Here is a 26,238-nt window from a genome sequence, read left to right as displayed (position 1 = left end):
GGTTTATGCATCCAGTGCTCAGTACCGTATTGTAGCAGCGGGTATCTACAGCAGGTGTGTGTTAAGTGGGTAGAATGCAAAAACTGTGTTCCCAAAGTAAAGAGACCTACTATTACACGTATTAGCTTTCAAACAGAAATGGGTACAAAACTTTCTAATTGCCTACATGAAAAAATATGCCTGAAATAAAAAAAAAATGTAACTACTTAGGATAATTAAAGTAGCGGTATTTGTTAGTCTGCAAAATAACAATCATCACGTAATTAAGTAGTTTAAATGCATTTCTGAAATCCATAGCATCGCCAAAAGCATGTAATTCCCTTCTGAAGCAATGTGTTCAGTGTCATTACAGTTATTTAATTACACCGTTAAAGATGGCCACAACTGTCATTCTATGAATATTACTGCTTGAATGTCCATACTGCAATCTTACCGTTAATGTACTAAAATGAACCCTTTTTTTTTTCTTGTTTGGCAGAGTAACCAGGCTGACAAGTTGGTTTCACTTTAGCCAAGATCAGATCTCAGCACAGCAGTACTTGCTGAGGTGATGAGAGCTCTCTTTTTTTCCAAATTGATTTAATCTACTATTTTTGTAGAATTACTTTCCCTTAACTCTGCACATTCTGTCATATCTGTATTATGCTTCTTTCTTCATTTTTGGTTGTTTTCACCTACCCAGTACTCTCCTGTACTTCAGCTGTTTTACTTTATCACTTACTTAATCCTTTTTGTTGTAACCTGCACTTCTTTTCTTGTCTATGCTATTTGACATTTAACTTGTGCATCTGAATTTTCAACTTTATTTTTTTCTCGTGGTGGTGTGTGTATGTGTGTGTGTGTGTGTGTGTGTGTGTGTGTGTGTGTGTGTGTGTGTGTGTGTGGTTTGTAATTCTACATTTGGTATTCATTTTCCTTTAAAATGTTGTGGTCATTACTAATATAAATGATTTCATTGAGTCTGTTTCTTGTGACTGGGATCATGGCTGAAAATGGTCCTGTACCAGTTCTCTTATCTGGTTAACAAACGTCAGATAAATGAATAAAGTTCATTCCTGTTTTCTCCAGTTATGTGAATAATAAAGCGTGAGGGGGGCATTTTTTTTATAATTACATCTCTCCTGGAGTGGATGGAAGTATAAGTATTAAAATCAAGTGTTTAAACACCCCAAAGAATGATGTTATTAAACAATGCACCTAACTTTAGAGTGATTTATATCTTTATTTGTACAATTTTGTTTAGCAGGAAGGTATAAACAATATCAGACAACCACTTTTAGTCATTGCCCTGGTTAGTGCAGCAGCACTTGAAATAACAAAGAAACAAGATGCTGCAAACAGATAATTAAGGGCTGTATTCAGCAAAGTAGGATACAAAGTCTGATGATATAAGTAACAAATCCAGACAAATGAAAGCATCCAACAGACTTTCAAGCAAGCATGTAGTAATCTATTTTCTCTGCACTAGGAATAAATAATTCACACAGATAATCGTTACACAACTCGGACAGTATACGGCAGATGTAATGTCTCCTCATAAAAGTGGGGGTTAGAAATATTAGTCTGGCATTCTGACCTCTATAGTTAGGAAAATCATGCAATCACTGTAGAAGGAAATCATTTTAGAATATATGGAAGTCAATGGAGTACTAGGCCTAAGATAAAATGGATTCACAAAAGATCATCCTTAGGCTGTCCGAATGATCACAGATGAGGAAAGGTTTTGTGATGAATACAACCTGTTAATGGACATGTTTTCAAAACATGGATATCCACTTACTTTTATTAACGAATTAATGATCGAGGTCATGAATAAATGTGAAAGGAATCACTTCATCCCCATCCTTGGGGCAACAGCGCAAGATCATATTAGTCCATCAGTTATGGGTACACAAACATCTACACATATCACTAACAGGACCAATAATTATAAGAATTCCTTTATTACAGTATTTCATCAGGACAGCTGCTGTATTGGAAGCATACTTACTAAAAATTGGAATATTTTGACAAATGACAAAGACATTAGAGAACATGTAGGTTTGGCTCCAAGCATTGTTTATAAGAAGGGGCAAAACATTAAAGCTTTATTTGAGAAGAAATCAGTGCAACAATCAAAGCACTTTGGGATGGCAAAATGTGGCTACTGCCCATATTGCAAGTATATTTTAACTGGTAATTTTTTGTCATTAATGGTGTCTAGTTTAGACCCTAAAAATATTTTAACTGTAATTCTACTAAAGTCATTTATTGTGCTCAATGCCAAAACTGTAAAGGGTTTTATGTTGGTAAGATAGAAAGATGTCTATATGACAGAATTTATGAGTACACTTATGATATTACAACTAAAATGGATACCAGTGCTGCTTCCCAACATAACATGGAATTCCCTGACCACACCTTTAAATTTTTCATTTTAGAACAGTTTGTCCTGTCAGATATAGGGGGCCCACGGACACTCAATCTGGAAAAACTTGAACTTTGCTGGCAATTGAAACCTAATGCCATGAACTGGCCTGATTTAAATGACCAAGTATCCATCACCTGTGTTTTAAAACTGAAATCTTTAGAAAGGTGATGGCTGCAATATGTTGTCAGTACATTAATAGTATGTAAAAAATCAGAAGAACATTTATAAACTAACTTAAATCTGATGTAATTCACGTAAGTTTTCTATCTGCATGGCCCTTTAAATCTTCTAAAAATCCTCTTTAAATCTTCCCAAAGGAAGCATGACATCACTAGGGGCTTGTCATTCATGTGATCTAGATTGGTGTATATATGGACTCAATTTTTTAAACATGGTTTTATCTGAAGAAGTTTTCATTAAGAAGACAAAAGCACCTATCTTTTACTTGTTTTTATCAGCATTTCAATATTAAAGCAAACTTTTTATTAGGAAAATGAACATCTTAAATATAAAAGCAAGTGTTTCCTGCTTCCTGGACAAAGTGTAATACTGTGCAACAATCCTCACCCCAGCAAATACCCTACCATAGTACTCTAAGCAGTAGGAATTGCAAGTTCACAACAGCAAAGCATCAACACTGTAAATATGTAAAAGGTCTTACCCGCACAACTAGATTATAAAGAAACATTTTAGCACTAATAGTGTTTACTATAACCCACTCTGTACTGCTCTGCTTGTAGTCATAAATATAACCCTCATTTGATCTATAAACGCATACTGTTCTAAAAATTAACAGCAAAGTTATGACTCCCACAACAAACCTAAAGTATTGTTCACTCTCACACTGGTTACCTTATGTATGTAAACTCATGCAGTAAACACTACAGCAAAAATAACTATTGACCAAACTAATAAATGAAAACCGCACTAGTAGAGATGAACCGCAAAGCATGTTTGGCCCAAAAAATAGATACCATGATAATTAATAACAAGGCACTCATATTGTAACTGAGATATTAATTATCTATCATTGGAAAATATCCTTTCAAGGTAAATGATGAAATGTTAGTTCAGTGTTACTGTTTATCCTTCTGTTATTTAAGTTATAGTTGTACAAATCGGTCTAAGCTCGGAAGCAAAACTCCCTCACATTGACGTAATCCTCATCCTGGAATGTATCATGTTGAACAAGTGCATGCTTGGTTTTATCTACATAACTATGTAACAAAAGCTCACCGACACTGATATAACTGTCATGGTGTAATGTACTATGTTGTAACATGCAAATATCTGTGCTTAGTCACCCAGGACATGGTTGAAAGGGGTCCTAGGAACAATTCACTTACCCACCTATCAAAATAAATAAATAAAATAAGATAAAACAGAATAAATATTTTTTTTAACTTTGCTAATCTTCTCTGTATCGTTCCAATTTTAGTATATGTGCTGCCAAAGCAAGCTTGCTTTGGCAGCACATGTACTAAAATTGGAACGATACAGAGAAGATTAACATGGCCCCTGTGCAAGGATGACACGCAAATTCGTGAAGCGTTCCATATTTTTTTTTAACTGTATATTTCTCTGAAGAAACAAGCTTATTACAAGTAATATATGAAAAGTTACCATATATCAGAAAAGCACACGAGATTAAAAATCTGGGAGGGTCTATATTAGATCACTGAATGCTTAAAAAAATCACTGTTCCAACAAAAAAAATAAATAAAAAACAATTTCAAACATTACATTAAGTTGGGTGCTTCGCCCATCCCACATACCGCCTACTTAAATATACCAACTCTGAGATCAAGATTACAGTGCGAAAACAAAGTACCGAAAGGCTGCCAATTCTTTCCCACGGAAAGAATTCGCTTAACAGCTGCTTCGATATTTTGCATTTTCAGCCTTTTATGTTCAACCAAGACATATTCGAAGGAATGCGTCTTCGGTCTTCTAATATAGACCCAATCTAGAAGTACTCAAACAGAATGTTCTCATTGTTAAAGCAATTAATATGATAATATTTAAATGTTAATTTGTTTTGCCTCTTATTTTTGCTCTGCCCCTCACCAGATTTTAGGTTTTCTGGTAAATCACTAAGTATTACAGTCCATCAGTAATGGCAGCCATTAGCGTTGTAGTCTTATACTTCAGAAAATGCATCTGGATGGAAAACTGTAAAACCTGTTGTTCTATTAACTTTCTAATCGAATAAGAGTAATTCCTAATATTGTCCAAGATTGTAAGCGTTTGTCCCCCATTGTTTGTTGTGTAGTCCCTGATTCTTGAGAAAGGAAGTTAACAGCTGTGTAACAAAGAAGGTTCTTGCTTGAAATACCAGTTATTTTAATAATGCAATAAAAGTTACACTTTACTGACTTTTAATTTTGGCTTCAAGTTTTGTTTTTAATGGCACTTTTGTTTTATTTAAACATTTATGGAAATATGTTGATTGAACTGACTCTTACAGTTAGATTTAGTTTATGAACATGGTAACAGGCAAAATGAATTAACATAAAAAGTTAGTTTAATCATCTAACTTCCACTAATGATTCCAAATAAAACAAAAAAATACCATTGAACAGAAAACGTGGAGCCAAAATTAAAAGGCAGTAAAATGTAACTTTCATTGCATTATTAAAATAATTGGCACTTCAGCAAGTGCTGTCATGGCTACAAAGTGATTATAAATAAATCAGCATTTAAATGCTATATTTGTTTCACTACCAATGAGAATATCCTAAGGGAAAGGAGCAGAGGCACACGGAAAACACCTGATGTTTTAGGAAAATCTCCACTATTCTCCTGAAAACCATAAAACAATTACTCAAACAAAATAAAGAAATAAATCAATAATGGTATATAAAATCAAGCTCTCAAATATATAATGTATATATATATATATATATATATATATATATATATATATATATATAGAAACATGTGTGTGTGTGTGTGTGTGTGTGTGTGTGTGTGTACTATATGTTTACATATATATATATATGTTTGTGGTGTGTGCTTGTGTAGGAATATCATTCTTCATCAACCATGCTATCAACATTCACACAGTTGATGCTGACTCATTGTCTACATAATCAACAAAGTACAATTGCAAAACAGAATGAATCACAAAACTGAACCTGATACAAGATTTTTCAACTAAATAAACAGTGAACTAAATTGCTGCCAGCACCCCTAACAACATACTCTTAAAAAAACACACCTTCATTTCCTGTATCTCTACACCAATAAAAATCATAAACCCAAAACAAAATCTGAAAAACTAAAATATCATGCAGACTGTCACTTTATGTGGGGGACCTGCCCCACAATCCCTTACTTATACTAATTCTGCAGTTACACACACTTGCCCACAGTGAACAGCACACACTAACCAGTACATGCCACAATTCTCTCCACCAGTACAAACTACATGCTAACCGCTGGCATGCATATATATATATATATATATATATATATATATATATATATATATATATATATGGATTCCGTTCAGAAGCTCAAAATACTGAAATCTCAAATTTCAGTATTTTGAGCCCAAGAAGCCGAATCCACTTAATAGCGAAAGTTTAGAAGCACGAAATTCAAAACCTCGAATACCAGAGGTTTTGAATTTCACGCTTCTAAAGTTCCACTATGGTTATGTATTCAGGTAAGTGTGTGTGTGTGTGTGTGTGTGTGTTTAGGGGTTTGGGTAGGGGCTGTAGTGTGCGTCAGTGTGTTTTGTTGCTGTGATGTGTGTGTGTGCGAAGAGAAAGTAGCTTGTGTGGTGGTGCTTTGTGTGTGTTTGTATGTAGTGTGACCTCGGAGTGAGAATATTTAGGTGCAGGGGGGCTTTCCCCCCTTCTTCATGTAGTAGAGTGATTGTGTGTGTTTGTGTGGTGGATTGTGTGAGTGTGTGTGTGTGTGTGTGTGTGTGTGTGTGTGTGTGTGTGTGTAGTAAAACCGCGAAATTCAAAACTTCCAGTATTCGAGGTTTTGAAGTTCGCGTTTTTTTAGTTTTCATTGTTTTGTGGATTCGACTTCTTGGGCTTGAGATACTGAAATTCAAGATTTCAGTAATTATCAATTAAGAAGAAATTGCGGCCACGAGCAGTACCTAATTAAGAAATCTGCTCACAAAAGAGCAGCTTAGCGATGCTCCATGAATAGCTACACACCACAATAAGTGGTTCCAAGCATTGGTTCTTTGAATTTATATTTATGGAAAATGGAAGTATAGGAAAGTCAGAAAGAGGGAAGAGCAGGTAGAGGAATATACACAAGAACAAAGAAGGAAAGTGTGGCAGTGGGGAGGAGGAAGGGTATCTCTGTAAGGCAGGTGCCCATCTTCTTTTTTTCCAAGAAGGGTAGATGAGGAAGGATATAAGGGGAATGCAGGGAATGGAAATAGGCTAGAGTTATGGAAACAGGGGCACATGAACAAATAGATAAAGACTAATAGGCAAGATGTTGACAGAATGGGGGAATGATTTGACAGTGGCTATGCAGACAAATTGATAAAGGGAGGTCAAGTAGAGAAGCAGAGGACTAGACAACAAATAGGAAAGGGGGTGAGACACAAAGAAGGGTCCATTGTGATAGGGGATAAGGTGAGGACCAGCTTCTGACCATGCTGCCTTGACAAGAATTGGGAAGAAGTCAGTCACCATTGTGAGTGGCTGTCTTGACAGGACCCTGCCCTAGATGGCACACAAGTCAGTCAGAGTGACACTGTAAGTCACACAAGGACCCTCTCTGGACAACCAATGCAGGCATCAAGCTGCTCTTCCACAAACACACCTATCACTCCCTCCATCATCTGCTAAGTGATGAACTATGACACACTGGTGGCATCACCAGAAGGAAAGACAGCACTTCCTTCAAGTACGACTTACAGAGGCTACCAGGGACACCTCCAGATCACCCATTCATAGGGCATCCTTTACCTGGAGGCAGATGGTGAGTGATCAAGAAATGGATGAACACAATGGCAGAATGGGGACCACTCCCACACCACAGGCACAGCTGCAGACACTGCATAAAACTGTGACATAAAAGGAGTGAAATAAAAATAAAATAAAAAAATACAACATAAGGATCATGATAGACTAACAGAGACAGAGAGAGAGAGGGGGTAAAATATTACTATTCTGTCTGTGCCTGATAATCAGATGTCTTCCAGCTACTCAGTAGTGAATTAAACAGCTGTAACTATACCCACTGGAAATGGTGCCTGCCTGGGCATACAGTGAGATGATGCACGGACAATATGCTGAGATACATGCTTTTCCCAGTGTGTGCCCTCCTACACCTATGGCTGTGTCCATGGAGTGTTATTATGCTAACTGTTGTACATTTTATGCACTGTGTGAAAGTGGACATGCTGTATAAGCAGATCAAGCTGGGAATGTGTCTACAAATATGGAATGTGTGGACCCCCTGAACAAGCAGAGTGTGCATGTGGGTTACCATGGCAGCAGATACAAAGAGATTGTGTCTGCCAGTACATAGTACATCTACATAATTATAGCTGTGAGTAATACAATGCTGTTATGATATACATGTCTAGCCATGTATACTTGTGTTTGGAGAGACATTCAATTCTCTATAAGTACACAAGCTTATTTACTACAGTCTGTTCCTGAGCTAAAAAACATTACCAAGAAATGCAAGTATCATTAATGAAATGTCCAGCAAGGGCCCATTTAACTATATCTGAAATAACAGGGCAGTGACCTGCCCTGTATACTTAGTGTGCACCCCAGGTACACTTTGTCTGACCTCTTCTTTCCATTGAGTGAGAAGGTCAGAATGGTGCCTTTTCAGGTCACTATAGCAGTGCCAGCACTGTTCACCAGAGCAGCAGATGGCAATACCAGCAGTCACTACCCTGTCAAAATTGTGCCACACATTCAATTTATACAGGGGACTTTCATGACCCCCAAGTAGATTTTCCTGGTGGTTTCTGTATGTAAAGTACAGAAATATCTTATTCCCGCTTTAGAAGTAATGCCATGTAATAGATCACAATCTAGAGAAAAATGGTAGCTCCTCTCACATGCACACATGTTGGTGCTGTCAATATGTGATATGCAGCTTAGGGTGCCTGCAGTAAGGCAACCCAACTAGCACAGCGGAAGAGAGAGACAGTGGCTGGGGCCACCAACAGAGTCATCACTGACTGACACGGTTGGGTTACTGGCATCTCTGTCTCTGGGTCCAAACAGTTCAGGTATCCATGGTGGATCATCAGACCAGGGAGTGCCCTCATCTCCATCAGCAGAGTCAGCCTTGGTTGTCACCAGCTCCACTGAGTGTAAGGAGGACCTCAGGGTTTGCTTTACAGGTGGCCAGTCATGCCAGGGGTACTACCCTCCTGAAATGAGTGCTTTTATGGTCAGTGCGGAATGATTATGCAGGGCCATTATGCAGGGTCAGGCAGAGAACAATGTGACCATAACTGTGCTGGTTGGGATAGCACATGCTATCTAAGGTGACCTGCAGGAGTGCCTGGGCCACAGGATCATAGGATCATAGGAACTAAAAGACAAGTAAGTCATGAGATCTTTTACACCTAGCCAATTCCCACCCTCATATGTTCATAGGTGAGTACTAGGCGATCAGCCCACAGACCATTTCAAGCCTAGAAAAAAAAAAACATATTCAAAATTTCCCTCTAGCCTCACTGGGGGTAAGACAAGATACACCAGGAGAGAATTTGAGGCTGACCATCCCATTATCTATGTTTATCATGAAGGTGGCAGGGATGCTACTCTGCTTGACATGTAGTGGAGCTTTGTTCCAGAGGTGAGGGGTACATTGGGATAAGAATCTGTCACACCACTGTATCTTATTTAACTAATTATGAAAGTTTACTTCCTTTATCCAAGCATTTGACGTACCATTACTTCTGTGCAGAAATAGGTGACCAAATAGGGTTGGATCTTTCAGAGCATGAAAGGCTAAACATAGACCTCCATGGAAGAGTCTGTAATAGATTGAGTACAGAGAAAGGGCTGCAAGTTTCTCCTAATAACTAAGATTTTTGAGATCACTGATCTTTTTAGTTATGAATCTCTGAGGTCTCTCAAGTTGTGTGTTGTGCTTAGATGAATACATGCCAAAAGGTGCATTATATTCAATAAAGGGTCTGATAAGATATGAGTAACGTGGAATTAAAACATATTTTGATCTATTGGAAATGCTAAAATTAGATGGGCCAGATAAAAGTCTTTCTGAACTACTGTGGAGAAATGATGGTCAAATGATAAGGGATTATCAACAGGAGAACAAAGCTATGAATTTGTGGATGTCCATCTAGTCATCAAGTTTAGTCCTGAAGGATGTGAATATATTCACATTCCTGGTTAAGTCTGACCATAAATCAGTTAACCTTCTCTGTCAAGCTTAAAGGTACCATCACACCACCAAAAAAAAAAAAATCTTATAGGCAAACCTACTTCACTTGACCTGTGCAAAATTTCCAGCAATCCCTGCAAAAGGACCCAAATGAGAGGGATGCCACATTTATCTCCAATTTTTTACCAGTATCAAAACAGCTGCAGGAAAAGTCTGTACCCATCCACCCCAAATACAATCATAATTTTGGAAATAAACCTTTCTAGTGGACATTAATAAACTGTTTAACAAAAAAGGAAGATAGTGAAAAGTTGTAAGAAATTCCCATCTCCTACCTCAATGCCACAATGGCAGATACCGGCAAGAAACATAAGAGCACTATTTATAAATGAAAAGCAGAATAAAAACTTAAGGTTGCCACAGATGCCAAAGAAAACTACAAATATTTCTTCAGCCATGTCAGAAAATTGAAGAATAATGTCCAGCAATGTACTTAGCTCATCTATCATAATATCACATTCCACTCCCCAAGATATTGCCAATATTTTATCAGACAAATTTTGTACTACATTTACCTCACCTATCTCTATCGCTGTACCCAATATCCCTGAACATTTAGTTTCTCCTTGTAATCATCTTGGAACAAATCTCTGAATTCCTCATCAAAGGCTAGAAATATTGTTTCTCTAGGACCAGATAACTATCCAAGCCTCTACTTAAACTGTTCAGCCTCAAGCTATCCCATAAGGTTTGCCCCTGATGCTTGCAGAACAGCCACTGTGACTCTTCTAAACAAAGGTGACCCTTCTACAGACTCCGGTGGTTATAGGCCCATCAGCCTCACCAGCCATATATGTAAAGCCATGAAACATATCATAGCAGAATAACTTATTTATTAAGACATAGGCAGCTTAACTGATTCAGATCCCCTCAGTCTGGGTTTGTGAAGGGCAGTTCCTGAATTTAGTAAACTTCTTTGAAAAGGTTACAGAGGCTGTGGACAGTGGTCCCTCTGTGTGCACTGCTTATCTTGACCTGGCCATGGCTTTTGACACTATTCCCCATGCTGGTACTATTGAAATGTACGATGAATTTAATGTAAACCCATACATTGTCATCTGGATTGTAAACAGGTTATTCAACAGATCCCAAGTAGTGAGGCTTGCTAGTCTTAGAGTCTTTGATCTTAAACTTGAAACTAGTGGAGTACTGCATGAATCAGTGCCTGGCCCTCTCCTGTTTGACATTTATTTTGCAGACATCCAAGCCAATATCTCAGAAGTGTGTTTGACCACACTTTCTGATAACTGCACAATGGGCACTTTTATTCATCTAATAATACTAAACTGTTCTAAAAAGGAATGGAATATGCATAAACCTGGTGTACCGAAAATGGTCTCAAGATAAATGCAAAACCATGCAGCATGACAGCATTCAGTAAAAAAGCTGCTCCCAACTCGTATGTTACATATGGTACTCTTCTTCAAACAGATACAGTCATAAGAGACCTGAGTTCTTATGTGGACAACTCTCTCTCATTTGAGCATTGTGTTTCCATCATAGTCAGGAAATCCTTCTATCTGGCACAGTTAATTTCCAAGGGAATATCTTCAAGATACAAAAAAGTCATCTTACCTCTGTACTCTTCACTTATCAGACCCATCATCAAATACAGTGTCCCCTTTATTATGTACAAATGCTAGCATATTGGTCAACTGAAAAGGCCTCAGTGTTTTTTAACCCCCCCCCCAAAAAAAAATGAAATTTCTTAAATCCTTCAGCTGTCCTGAAACATTAGCACAACTCTCCTAATACGCAGTAGCTTACTGGCTTCTCTGAGATGACATGTGTCTTACTTTTTGAGCCATGAAAGATCTAATTCTATTTGACCTCCTGTTTCTTTGTAAAACCAGTGGCACTACAAACACCCATACTGGGGGCCTGCATTTATATAAATAAACAATGCTAGAGGGAGAGCCTCCTAATTCAATGTACTCCCAACATACTGAATGTTACCACTATAGGTCAAGAAAAGTGCTACTCTGTCTGCCCTTTAAGGCTAGTCTTGATGTCTGGGTAGGCATAAATTTACATCAGGCTTATCATGTATGTCCCTGCTTGATTTAGGAGGTGGATAATATTATGTACTTATAAACAGTAGCAAGAACTTTAAAGTATGTCTGCTTAAAAGTGTAAGTGGCTAGACCACTTATGGTCCCTGTGATTGCTTTTCTTGTATTGTTACTGTTTTTCTGTGCTCCATTCCTAGCCTGCATACACAGTAAGAACATGTGCCCCCCCTTGCTTGTTGTACTACATCCTTGTAATGTGGTCTGTGAGTATATGCAAAATTCCAGGTTTCCAAACTTGTTTCAGGGACTTGATCCATGATAGCCAGAATCAAAACCACCATTTCCTTCACACTGATATGTCTTTTCTTTTGTAACCTGTCCCAAGACCCCTCACCACACTATGTGAGCTCTCTAGGCTATGTCTGATAAGTCAGTGGTTAGCGTCTAGGTATCTGTCCCCAGTATACATAGGACTAGGTTTAGGTTCAGTTTTTGTGACTACCATGACAGCTTTTGTTTTGAAACAGAGTACAGTGGGGATAGTGGACTCCAGAGGATATACATGCTGACACCACCTGTTTCCTAGGTACCAGTGGAAGTTCTTCATGTGTCTTTTAATTAGGACAACCATCAGTATGGAAAATGTCCTGTATCCTGATGTTCTTAGAAACTCTATTACTGTAATGCGCTAGTGCTGTGCGGAGCTTAAGTACTGTACTGTCTCAGAAACATCACTTTCTTATGGCATGGGGATGGGGCAAAAAGACTTTCTAACTCACAGTGTCTAGCCATGCTTATGAACAAGGTGTGTTTCTTTGGCAAGAGGGGGGCACTGGAAGGTTCAAAGAGAGTCCCAGAGTATCAAAGTTGGAAAGGGTGAACCGAGGGCTTCCACCAGAGTTGTTGCCTGCATTAGGCAGTCATCCATTTATTGGTAGATGTGGATTCATTTGGCTCTACAAAAGGTAAATAACTAGATGTAGGCACTTTGTAAATACTCTAGGTGTACTAGATAAACAAAACAGCAATAAAATGAACTGTGAGATCTCCCTTCTTCATACCTGAAGTATTGTCTGCCTGCTGTGGCTAAAGATATGTGTTGGGAAAGGCATCCTTCAGATCCAATATTCCCATGAAAGTTTTGGAGAAGGAGGAGAGGATGGAGACCTTGCAAGGTCAATATTTTGAACTTTGGGGACTTCCAAAATGGATACATGTTGAGTAACAGCTTAATTCTGGCTCTCCCAGTCTGAAAACAGAAACTTACAGAGAAAGCCAGTGGACCTAGATTTCTGGGTAAATTTCAGTAACTGACTAGTGCCTGGATGCCAGGGAAAAATAAATATAAAGAACCTGGAGGAAAAACAGCTACAACAGGTGAAGAAAAAACACAGGCTGGGAGAAGTACTTCAATTGTTCAGCAAGAAGCAGTGCAAGTTCCAGACATGGCTTCCAGTAACCTATAGGAAGTATAAAGCAGCTGCACACAGAACTGGTTAAAGTAAACAAAACACTGATGGGAGTATATCAACACAAACAATACAAAAATGGAAAAAATGGAAGAAGCTTTCAACAGATACTCAGTTAAGGTGACAGAACTGCAAAACTTAGAGGTTGAAATGAAGAAAAGACTGGCTGAATGTGAGATTGCACAAAAAGAGATGTTTCAAAAAATAATAGAATTAGAAGACAGAACACATAGGGAAAACCTGAGATTTTTTGCTGTACCAGAGAAGCTGAAGGAACAAATTGTATTAATTTTATGAAAGCACAAATAAGCAAATGGACTGGTATTCCACAACAGGAATTGTTAATTAAAGGTCACATCATGTGATGCTCCAAATCTAGTTACTAGAAAACAACCTAAACCTTTAACAGTAAAGATGCTGTCTTATCAGCAGAAGGAGTTGATTCTGACAACACTGGCAGAAGGACAAGGTATTAAAAGTGGGAGTTAGCAGAGTGTTTGTGAAGAATGACTACTCATTGTACACCAGGCAGAAGAGGAATAAATATATTCTACTATTTAGGGAATGTCGAGAAGCAGGCATGAGATTCAAACTGCTTTACCCAGCCACCTTCAAAATATTTTTCCTTGGAGGGACAAAATCATTTTTGATAAACTATATGCTAAGGAGGAAATACAAAAGTTTGTCCAACAAATGGTGAGCTATGAAACAGAAGGAGGTTCTGCTTCATATCTTTCTGGTGATGAGGACTACAGAGAGAAACTGAGCCCATGCAGTCTTTTCCATTGTTCCAATAGAAAATGCCTCAGAGAAGGAAGAAAACATAACAGTCAACTAGAAGAGTCAAGAATATGTTGGAAATTAAACAGAGACAGGATTTGTGAGATGGTGATGAACAGGAATAAAGCTAGTAACCTGGAAATTGACAAATGCAGGGTGATAAAGCAATAATTATATTTGTGAAACAAGACAGAACAAGAAAATCTGAAAATACTGGATTTACTTGGACCTTGTTAAACTTGTAGGGGACTTTAAAGCATATGCCCTGCTTCATGTTATTAATTAATTTATTTTATTTATTTGACATTTGTTTACCAGGGTGGTCTGACTGGGTCTACAGAACCCATTTTCAGCAGAGGCCCAGGGAGAAAAGCTACACATACAATACATTACAAATACAGTAAAATCCAATACAATGCAAATGACATTAGAAATACTATACAAAAATAAGTACAAACTATGTTACAAGATGTTACAATGTATACTAAACATCTAGATGATTCTATACAGTTAAAACATTATAGATAATAGTAGTCACTCTCATCATACATGATGTAGTGTTCAAAAAGTAGTACACAGGTAGTGCAATGTGTGACATTGACTGCTATAGTACATGAAAAAAACAGAATGTTAGTTTCAGTTAGGAAAATAATTAATAGCCAGAAAGTTAGTGATGCGGAAAGATAGTGAGAGAGTTATAAAGACTAGAAGCAATACAGCCAGAGCAGTAGCTTAAGGATATGGTATAGGAACAGAGAAGGAGTTAGAATAGCCTTAGGATCTTGCAGACTGTGAAGGATTGATATGTGACAGAAGAGGAGAATGAGGCTAGTGTGGAAGAAGAGGAAGAGCTGAGCATTAGGCAGGCTTTATGCAGGACCAGAGCCATGTATTTTTGAGATGATTTTTTACACAGGCTTTGAAATGGGTTAGACCAGGCATAGATCTGGTAGCTAGAGGTAGTGAATTCCAAAGTATGGAGACAGAGTAAGAATATGGAGAGTGACCTGGTTTTCTTGTTGGTTTTGAGATAGCCAACAGCTTTTTGTCTTCTGATTATAGGAATCGATTTGATGCGTAAGGTGTGATTAGATTGGCTAGTGCAGGGCAGGCAGTAGGCTTGAAATTAAGGTTGTGCAAGGTGGATAGCTGAATAAAGGCAAGATAGCTGGGGTTGGGGTAAAAGCCAGTTAATTTTAGGAGTGGTTTACAGTGGCGTGTGTGAGAGTTTGTAGCAAAGTTTGTAACTTTGTTGTAACACTGTTCCATCTTGCTTACAGTAGAAGTTTGCAAGATAGTTAGGATAGGGGCACCATAAAGAAGGTAGGGAAGCATAAATGTTTTTTGCAAGGGTAGCTTTGGTTGCTGCAGTAAAGAAATGTTTGTTTCTATATAAGAGTCCCATTTTTTGATGAGTTTTCTTTATATTTTGCTGTAAATGGGGGTTGAATGAAAGTTTATTGTCAATGATAACTCCTAGAAGTTTGGTTTCATGCACTATTTCTATGACAGTGTTGTTAGATGTAAGGATGTTAAAATGATCAGTGACAGGGGAGGTGTTTTGGGGATGAAAGAGTACTAGTTTTGTCTTCTTTGGGTTAAGAAAGATTTGGGCATTTCTTAGCCAGGATTCAACTGCAGTAAAAGACTGTTGAGTTTTTAAAAGTAGTTCTGGTAGTGAGTGAGCAGTACAGATCGTGGTGGAATCATCATTGTATCGAATGAGGGTCTCAGAGTGAGAGTCAGTGTAAAGGTTGTTTGTGAAAATGTTGAAGAGTAGGGGGTCCTAGGATGGAGCCTTGAGGAACTCCAGTAGGGTTGGGGAGAAAGGGTGAGAGTTCATTGGATCAGTTCACTGCTTGTTTACGATCTTTGAGATAGCTCTGAAACCATTTTACTGTGTTATGTGAGAAGCCTAAGTTAGACAGTGTGTTCAGTAGTAAGGGGTGAGACACTGTGTCAAAGACCTTGGAGAGATCAAGGAACACTGAGGTGATATAGTATCCTGCATCTCTGGCCTTGTTCATAGTGTCTGTAAAAGATATTATGTTATCTTAATATCTATATATTAGACATGTATTAATGTTCATAGAATAGAATCAGTAACTTGGAAACTGACAATTGTGGGATTACAAAGCAATAATTATATCCGTGAAACATGGCAGATCAAGAGGATTTAGAAATATTGGATTTTCATGGACTTTGTTAAACTTGTAAGGGGCTCTAAAGCATATGCCCTACTTCATGTCATTAATCTTTGGAAAAGTATTTGGAAGAGGGGAAGAGGACAGAGAAAGTTAACTTTAAGTATATATTTTTTTCTTAGTGATACTACTTTAATGGTGCATGGCTTTCTTTGCAAGCTAAGAAGTAATTTTTTTTCAGTTATTTTTAAATGTAATGGGGATACTAATATAAACAGGTGCTTTTTTGTTTTTGGTCTTGGTTTTTTTCCTCCCTTCTCTCTTTTTCCTTGTTCAGTTTTTAAAAATATAGGCACTGGAACATAAAAAGGGGAGACTACTTAAGAGAGCATGACATAAGAAAAATGAATGAGCTTTTTCTCATGCTTGCATAGTGGAATGACTGGGTCAAGGCCCTTAGCTTTATCCAGTAACAAGTTTTAACAGAAAGAAAGTAAATAAAAAATAATATTGTATATTATAAGTCTTTTTTCTGACAAAAAATGTATCCTTAGCAGTTTTGTGGCTGGTATAAATGTCCCTAGAAGACAATCTGATAAAGAGAAATGGCTTTGAGAAAGTGTTTACTGAAAGCATTCAAATGTTTTTTTTTCAGCTGGGAGAGCTATAACTATAATACAAAATCAGACAGCACGTGCTAAAAGCACAGATTGTACCATACTTCTTAGGATGAATGACCTTTCTTTTTGGTTAAACCTAGTCTATCTGTATGGCTATCAGTTTAGAACTTTTGTTCCTATTAGGAAGGTAAAACTTCAGATTTTGAAAATGTACATAGCTTTGTGTGTTATTAGGGGGGGTTGTTTTTTTATTTGAGGGTTTTCAATAAAACAAAAAGATTTGTAAGATGTGACATAGACTGAAATAGATATGACAAGAAACAACTGCATAAAAGACAAAGCTACCAAACAATATATGCATGTAACATAAAAGTTAAAACTAGACATTTAACAAATAAGCAGTTATACATAAAAAGTGGGAACAATAACTATATAAGAAAACAATGCTTTCTATAATGTGTTTCAATCTGAATGGTCTTACAGATAAATACAAAAAAAGAAAGAACAGTGAACTATATTAAAAAAAATGTAGAGTGCAAGAACTGAGCATGAAAATTTGATAAAGAAAGATTTTCAGGATGGTTATTCATTGGAATACCTTGGGCAAAGGAAAAGACGAGTACTCATATTAATTGTAAGAGAGCCCTAATAGTAATAGAAGAGGGAAAAAAAAGACAATAATAGTAGATTTGTAGTACTAAGGGGCTACTGGTAATGGGGGAGGATTACACTGGCATATATTTATATTCCACCTAAAACTGCTATAATGGAGCTTAAGAAACTCCTGGGAGAAATAATTAGCTTTCAGCTAGGAATATTACTTATAGGTGAGAACTGGTATTTCATTTGAAACAGTGAAGATGTATTTGGAGTGCCCAGAAGGGAAAATATAACAAAGGAGGGTAGATTTTTGAAAAATAATTATCAAAATGTTTGGCATGGAAAATATGAATTCAGTACTAGGAGTTTGGAGTGAATTTACATATTTTTCTCCAAGACACAAAAACTGGGCTAGGCTAGATAGAATTTATATTTCACAGGAACATGTGCACTTAATTGAAGGTCTTGAAATACACCCAGTAACTATTTCAGATCATGTGCCAGTAATAACTAAAATAAAAACACAAGGTAATGAAATAAAAATGAGATACTGGCCCTTTCCCACCTATCTGATGAAAAGAGAGAAATCTAAGGAATGAGGTTTGGAAATTATTCAGAAGCCATTAGAGAAGATAAATATTTCTTCTGAAAATATAGCTAGGGGTGGGATAAAATTAAAGTATAATTTAAAACTAGGGTGAAAGTAAAGGAAAGAAGACATGGTTAAGAAGTAACAAGAATTATTTAGAGGAACTGACAAATGTTAAAGTATTGCAAAATAGGGAATCCCACAGAACAAGAAGAGGCACAACTCCTGAATGCTAAACTGAAAATAAGGAATTACCTTGATAATATGCATGTGTTTAGATATACTGCTGTCAAGCAACTGTTTTTTGATAATAACTCTAGAGCACATAAACTTTTAGCACAATGACTCAGACAACAGAAAGTAGAAAGGGTTGTCACCAAGCTTAGGGAGCCTATAACAAGGACGATAATAAGAGATCCTCTAGAAGTACTAGAAAGATTTTGGAAATTTGATAAAGGTCTGTATAAAGCAGAAAAATATGGAAATCAAGAAAAAGTGCAAATGGAAATTTTTATGGAAGAGTTAACTATGCCAAGGTTAGAGGTAGATGCGGCTCAATTACTAACAGTTAGGATTAGAGTGAATGAGATAAAATGGTAATGTATAACCAATCTACAAGAAAGTCCAGAAGAATAGATGGTATTTCTGTGGAAGTTTGGAAGCTAGGAGGGGAAAAATTGATAAAGATCTGGAAGGTTTTGTTTAACAGTATTTTAAGAGGAGGAGAACTACCAACATCCTGGAAGAAAGTAGTGGTAACTAAAGAGGGTAAATATCCATTGGATCCAGCTTCATGCAGGCCCATTTCAATACTAAACCACAATTATAAAGTGTTTTTACCTATAATGGCTAAATGAATGGTAAAAGTGATGCCAAACATGACAGATATGGATCAATGTGTTTTTTGGAGGAGAGGCAAACATTTGATAACATTAACACAGCACTGATGATCCATAGAGAAGCAGAATGTAAGAAAATACTGCTGTTGTTGGTGGGTCTTGATGCAGAGAAAACATTTGACAGAGTAAGCTAGGACTTCATGAGCATGTCAATGGAAGTAGTTGCTTTCCCTGATGAAATTATAAGGTTGATTAGGAGTATATATGAGGGATCAGAGGTGAAAATTAAATTGGGTAGGTGTCCTCTCTGTTAATTTCTGCTGACTAGATGAACCAGGCAGGGGTGTCCTCTTTCCCATTTGTTGTTTGTATTATATTTAGAATCATTGGCAAAGAAAATAAGGGACTCAGGAATTCAAGGATATAATTCATATGGTAGTCAAGAAAAGCTGGCTCTATTTGCAGATGATGTATTTTATACCTGAAAAAATCAGAAAGTAACATTAGAGTGTTGTGGAACATTTTAAGGCAGTTTCAAATCTTCTCATGAGATACAAAATTAATGAAGCTAAAACAAAGGCAATAAAGGTAAAGTATGTATCCATACACAAATTGGTCCAGCAATATCCATATTTATGGGGACATGATAAAATGAAGTATTTAGGAGTATGTTTTAAAAATGACTCCATTGTGGCAGCTAAAGATATGTGAGAGGAGACTAAACTAAAGATAATACAAAAACTAAGAAACTGGAAGCTTTGTTACATGGATATGGATAGTAAGATACAAGCAATCAAAATGTTTTTAGTCCCTTTAGTTTTATATACAGGTCAGGCATATTTTTATCAACCAAAGGAAATGTTGTGGATAGCAATTTAAAAAGAGCTGAAGGATTTTATCTGGGAGGGTAAGATGGTAAGGGTCAAGTGGGATAAGCTGATCTTCCAAAAAAACAAGGCGGACTAGGCTTATTCAAATTGAAGGGGTATTTTAGAGCAACACAGCTCTTATACATAGCACAAACAGAAAACTATCATTCAAATTGTAAATGGATGATGACGATGATATGGGGAGAATTTCAGGAAACAAGGATAGACTGGGATTTTGGATGCAGACCCTTAAGGAGAATGACAGTAATCATACCGAATACTATATTAATAAAGTAGAAGAAAGTATTTTAAGAGCTAAGCCAGCACGGGAATGGAAAAAAGAGATTCTGTAGATACGGATGACTGCAATTATAGATACAGACAATAGGCAAGAGAAGGCTGGAATTTACTGGAGAAAACTGGCAAAGGATCCAAGGTATTGGGACCAAATAACTAGAAAGGGAAAGGTAATAGAATGGGAAGATTCCAAGAATTTATTGGAACTACATGTTAGAGATTACCTTCCCTATCAAGAATTGATATCAGAGTATAAACAAAGAGAAAAAGATAGGAGGGTCCTAAACGAAATACCAGCACTGGTAGAGTTTTTAATAGAATGTAGAAGAGAAGCTGCAATAAAAAGGAATAATTAGTAGAGCATATAAAATATTGGATGACAGCTATAAAATCAGAGGAGCTTAGAAAGGATTGGGAAGAGAGATCAGATAAGCAATTCACAAAGAGACAATGGAGGGATGCATGTATATCTTCCAAATATGTAACAAAGTCTAGAAGATTTGGAATTTTTGCTTGGAAGTGTTTGCATAGATATTTTTATACTCCCAGTAGACTCCAAAGAATGTTTCCTCAGGTAGACAGTAAATGTTGGAGGTGTGATGGGGAAGAAAGAGGTAACTGGGAACATATTTTCTGGGAGTGTAATGAGTTGGCAGACCTTAAATATTCCCTGCAGACTGCTTTGTCAGGGATATTGAGTGAGCAAACTGGTATAACTAAAGAAATTATCTTTTTGAGCTATGATACAGAATCAAAATTGCCTAGACATCACAAGGTCTTGTTGAGTCTTAATTATGGTGGCCTCCAAAAAAGCAGTTGCTAGAAAATGGAAATCAAAGTCTAAACCAACTTTACTAGAAATATTGAATATAGTAACAGGGATAAAGCAACTGGAATTGGGATCTTTAGAAAAGGGAAGGCGCAAACTACATAGGAAAAAATGGGAATTGTGAGAACATTATATGAAGAGGAGTAATGAGGTTTAAAAGAGGGCAGGATTTGAATGAGCTATGCAATACTTAATTGACAATGACTGGATATATTATAAGTGATATATAATGTTTGCAACTACAGTTGTCTTAATGGGGTCTGTGATGCATAATGTTTGCAACTAAAATTGTATTAATGCGGTTTGTTTTCATTTATACAAATGTAAGATTGTCTATGTCATACGTGATAATTTAATAAAGATTTTTCTGCTTGTTTAAAAATAAATCACTTTAAACTTTTGACCTATTAGGAATTTGTTTGGCATTGAAAAAAATCTAAGAAATGACCTTCAATAACTGTCTTTACTTGGAACCACGAAATGTCTCGAGTTAAACCCATTGCAGTCTGCTGGTTGTAGTACTCTCTATGTCCCTTTAACACAATAGTTCTTATAACAAAATTAGTAACTAAGCATCTTTGTTCTTTGGGCATTGAAGGGATTCCCAAGATTTTTTTTTCTCATTGCACCCTGAGGCTAAGATTTTCCATGAATATTTATTTTTTGTGATTTTTTTCTCCACTCTTTCACAAAAAGGCTTAGGTGGCCTCCAACGTTTTGGTGTGTTTTTGAGGAACAAGTGGGTTAAGGGGATGGTTCAGCACAGAGGACTTCCAGGCTTCCCTCTTTGATCTTGCCACTTTTTTGTAGGCTGTCCCCATGGAAAGAATCATTTTTGTGGGATATTTCCTATTATAGATGAGGAAATAATAGTGAAGCAACTGTTTTGCTAACTTCATAGTCTTGCCCTTCTCCCCCAGCTTGTTAAACACCTTCTGCAGCGGGGAGCAACTCATTCTCAGGTTGTGCATTGAGGAGTTCAGCTTTAATATGGCTTGGCAGAGCTTAGTTATTAGTGAAGTATGTCTCCTTATCACAATCTCCAAAGCTGCTGTCCTACAGGATGGAAAAATGACATTACAGCCATTTTTTATGAAGATCTTTGCTCTCTAGGAAGACAAATTGCATAATTTTAACATTGAATCTCTCAGGGCATTGTCAGTTATCACATCAACCTTGTCCTTTAACTGTGACAGGAATCCATCCTCAACCCCCTTTTCCCATTTTTGCACATGGGGTTGGTGTGTCACTACAACAGTGACAATCATCTAGAGCCAAGGAATACTGCTAGCCCTGCCGCAGTAGTTCATCTATACCACACACTCACACTTAGGGCCAATTTAAACTGTCCAATCCACCTGCTGCATGCCTTTGCCCCTGGTATTTTAACATATGCGTTTGGCATTTAAGAGCCCTAAAAGCCTGGGTGGCAGAGGTGTAGACTTTTATTTTCCTAAAAACATTCCAGGATTTTCCTTTCCCTAGGTTGGAATCCACAACCTTCTAAAAACATTCTGGTTTTCTGGAAGCAGAGGGACAGTAGTCTGAATCCAAAGATGATCTGTTAAATGCATCACCCAAGGTTTCTATCACTAGAGGTACTGCTAAGAGTTTTGGACCAACTAAGCAAAGAGGTCACTGTATCGCTTATGGTCATCTGAAATTCATTTAGACTCTCATTTAAACTAATTGATCATTTTATTGAGGGTATCGCCAAATGAGATATCCTGTCATGAGAAGAGGAAGGCTAAGATGATCTATTACTGGGAGGATAAGACACTGGGTTCACAAAGGTCAGTTCATCCACATCTAAGTCAGATAAATCTGACTCTTCAAAGAGGGGTGTCTTTCTTCTCTTAAGAGTAGGGCAACCTGAAGCTTACTCATGTTCTGGAGAAGGCTGTGGGTTCTTAATACGATGTACAGTATCCTAAACCAGCTTTAGTAAGTCTTGAGAGTCAGCTTGGGCAGGAGAAAGGGATGAAGTCCTATACAGTTCACACTGAGGCAAAATGGCAGACATCCCATGCTTGGATGCCTTGGGTATGTATCAGGGAGTGGGCACATTTGAGCTGCCTTTACATGGGCAGATGCCAGTGACCTCTATCATAGAATTGGGGATGCCCTCACATACCAATACTAAATAAATGCTGCTCTCATCATTGGAATTAAAGATAAGGCTGTTAGAAACAGATACCCATGGGGAGGCAGCTGGATTAACCAATGAATGGAGGATTTTGATTCAGGAGGATATACTGTCATTCATTTGTGTGACAGACTACTGATGAACAACATCAGAGATGGTTGGGGAGCCGTAGAAATGTCTCTCGGTACCTGATGTGCTCAAACCTAAGGAGCTCTTTGACTTTCAGCTAGATATTGTCCTTCTCCCTTATATTCTTCTTATGAGGTTGCTCCTCTCTTCTTCTTTTTCATTGGGAATCCCCAGTAGGTGATGCCTCAGTAGGTGTGGACAATGTCACAGTGACAATGCTTAAGGTGTACTGCTTTATTTGGTTAAAATATTTTTTAGAAAATCTTAGCTTGCCACTCAATATTCTTGTGTTTGAAGTGTGCTCAGTGTGGGAAGTTAAGGGCATCATGCTTAGGCCCCAGAGTAAACACCAGATGTGGAAGTCTTCATGTGGGATCAGAGTCCTACATGAACTACTAATAGAAACATTAACATCTGACATATATAACAAACTTAAAAAGCTATAAAAGGTATAGTATAATCAAAGAGATAAGAGAGTTTCCCCAGTGGGCTACTTATCTGAAAACTGTGGAAACCAGGCTGAACTGGCAAACTGACAAAAGCTAGTATAATGCACATCAATCTGCACTCATGCGGCAGCAAATAAAAATTAAGCTGGCATGAAAAAATGGATTATGTCTGTCTGCCTTGCCAGGAGGAAGAGGAGGATGGGTACAAAGCTCTGGAAGTCAAGACATATGTTCATAGGTTCATACTAGGCTAATGTCCACCACAGTCTTTATAAGCCTAGCTGTGCAACCCAATCCAGTTTTGTTCATAGGTTCATACTAGGCTAATGTCCACCACAGTCTTTATAAGCCTTGCTGTGCAACCCAATCCAGTTTTGTCCTAGAGTACCTTGGATGCTTATATGATGGGGTATGTTAGTAAGGAGGTCGCTAAGGGTTAGGTGTGGGGGGTGTTAGTCGGGGATTAATTTACTTACTATTGACCTCTGTCCATCAGAGACATGGGGACAAGACCAGGGGTGAATTTACAATTTCCCATCCAATGATCAAGGTTTTGTTTGAATGGGGTCAGGACTGAACTGCTTCATCTGGAAGGGGAGCTTATTTCATAGTGTGGGGATCCTTTGAGACATATATCAGTCTCTCCAGCATGTTGTGTTTATGTGGCAGGCAAAGTTCAGGTCCTTGAATCTAGTGTTTTTGAAGCTGCTTGCTTTGCAGATGTGCAAGAGATCCATTAGAGCTGGATCTTTGGATGTCTTATATGTTAGGCATAGATCACCTCTCAGTGACCTGTAGAAGACTAAGTACAGAGATAGGATCTCAAGGCAATCTGTATAGGCCATGGTATTCAGAGCCTGGATTCTTCTGGTGAAGAAGCCATGAGGGCATTCCATCTGTTGCAACTACCTGGTTAGGTACATGCCAAAGGGGGCATCATACTCACTGATGGGTCTGATAAGGGCTGAGCGGAGTGGTACTATAATTTCCTTGGACCTGTATTCCATACTCTTGCTTATGAGTTGGGTGACCTAGAATGATTTTCTTACCATCATGGTTACATGTTATTCAAAGGCCAGATTACTGCCTACATATGTTCCCAGATCCTAACTATTGGGTCAACTCTTAAGGGTGTTTTATCGATAGAGACAGTCATTAGGGATCTGGGAACATATGTAGACTGTAGTCTGGCCTTCGACCAACATGTAGCCAAGATAACTGCCTACATATGTTCCTAGATCCCTAACTACTGGATCAATTCTTATCAGTGTTCTATCTATGGAGTAATTAGTTTGGGTGGGCAATTTCCCAAAGGACACTATAATGCATTCCTTCGCATTGATTTTTAATCTATGGCTTTGGCACTGGTCATTTGTTTGTGTTAGACTCTCTTGTAAGATGTCATTATCATGGGGGATTCTATGATATGTAGCTCCCACTTTAGTCATCTGCAAATTGGGTGAGCCAAAGGCGTTTGACATTAGCCTTGACTTCCAAGAAATAGATGCCAAACAAGAGCAGGCCCAACATGGACCCCTGGGATACTCCACTGGTGACCAGTCTACTGGTGGAGGTGGTCTCACCAATCCTAACTTCTTGGGTCCTATCTGTGTGCTAGCCATCAATCCAGTGAGTTATGTAGGGAGTTATGCCTCGTTCTGAAAGTTTGTCAATAATATTTGAATGGGGTACTGTATTGAACACCTTGGCCAGGTGAAGGTAGGTGGTATGCACCATTTTTCCCTCATTCATAGAATTGGTGGTCCTCTTGAAGTCTACCGGGTTGAATAGTCAAGAACTACCTTTAACAAACCATGCTGGGATGGGTCTAGTGTCTGTAGGTTGCCAATGTCCTTGTTGATCATTTCCATGATTCGTTCCATGGCTTTGCATATTAGACTTATCAGACTGATGGGTCTGTAGCTCTGAGGCTCTACCCTTATGAACAGGGATGACTGTTATAACCTTCCAATCAACTGGCACGTAACCTGTTTTGAGGCTGTAGTTGAAAAGTGCCTCAAGTAGTCCTGCTCGGTCAGATTTTAGGCTATATAGCAGGCAACCAAAGATATTTTTGGAGTCCAGTGAAGAATTGCTTTTGACCTTAGCAAGCACTGCCAGGGCCTGCTCTCTGTTGATAATTGTGGGGATATGTTAGAAGGGGTTTCATGGGGGGTAGTGGCGAGGGAGTTGGGGGTGAAGTTAGAGCCAAATTTATCAGCCACTATATTCACTATGTCACCCTGGTCAGTGAAGGTTGCACCATTTATGACCAGTTCTGTACACTACTGAGTTACCTTAAAGGTTCCAGACATAGCTGAAGAAGACCTTGTGAATGTCCTTAGCTTGGGAGGCTATCCTGATGTCGTAATCGGCCTTGTTGGACTTTATTAGATCTCTTAGTTTTTTGTTTAGTAGAATCAGAGAGCTCTTGTCTCTATGAGAGTTACCCTTTCTTATTTTGGCAATGACTTTTTTCTTTTATTATATACCTTGTTAAGGTAAGGATTCCGCCAGATATTTGTTACATCAGGATCAGTTGAGCACTGAGAGAAGAATTAACTTTTGATGAGTTTTCTGATATGAAGAGTTGTCTGCTTTCTTAAGTAAGATTTGGGCTTATTTCTGGTAGGTATG

At 37.9% G+C, this 26,238-nt stretch overlaps 1 non-coding gene across 1 annotated transcript; it reads left to right on the top strand.

Moving 5' to 3' along the window:
• The first annotated feature begins 3,870 nt into the window (after nt 1–3,870).
• On the top strand, nt 3,871–3,973 carry LOC122812487. The gene has a single exon (XR_006366473.1). It is a non-coding gene; the product is annotated as a U6 spliceosomal RNA (small nuclear RNA).
• The last annotated feature ends 22,265 nt before the right edge of the window (nt 3,974–26,238 follow it).

This window comes from Protopterus annectens, chromosome 9.part0 (assembly GCF_019279795.1).
Source record: "Protopterus annectens isolate FY-2018-M chromosome 9.part0, PAN1.0, whole genome shotgun sequence".
NCBI lineage: Eukaryota > Metazoa > Chordata > Ceratodontiformes > Protopteridae > Protopterus > Protopterus annectens.
Note: the sequence above shows the minus strand (reverse complement) of the source record. Positions and strands in the feature narration are given on the sequence as shown.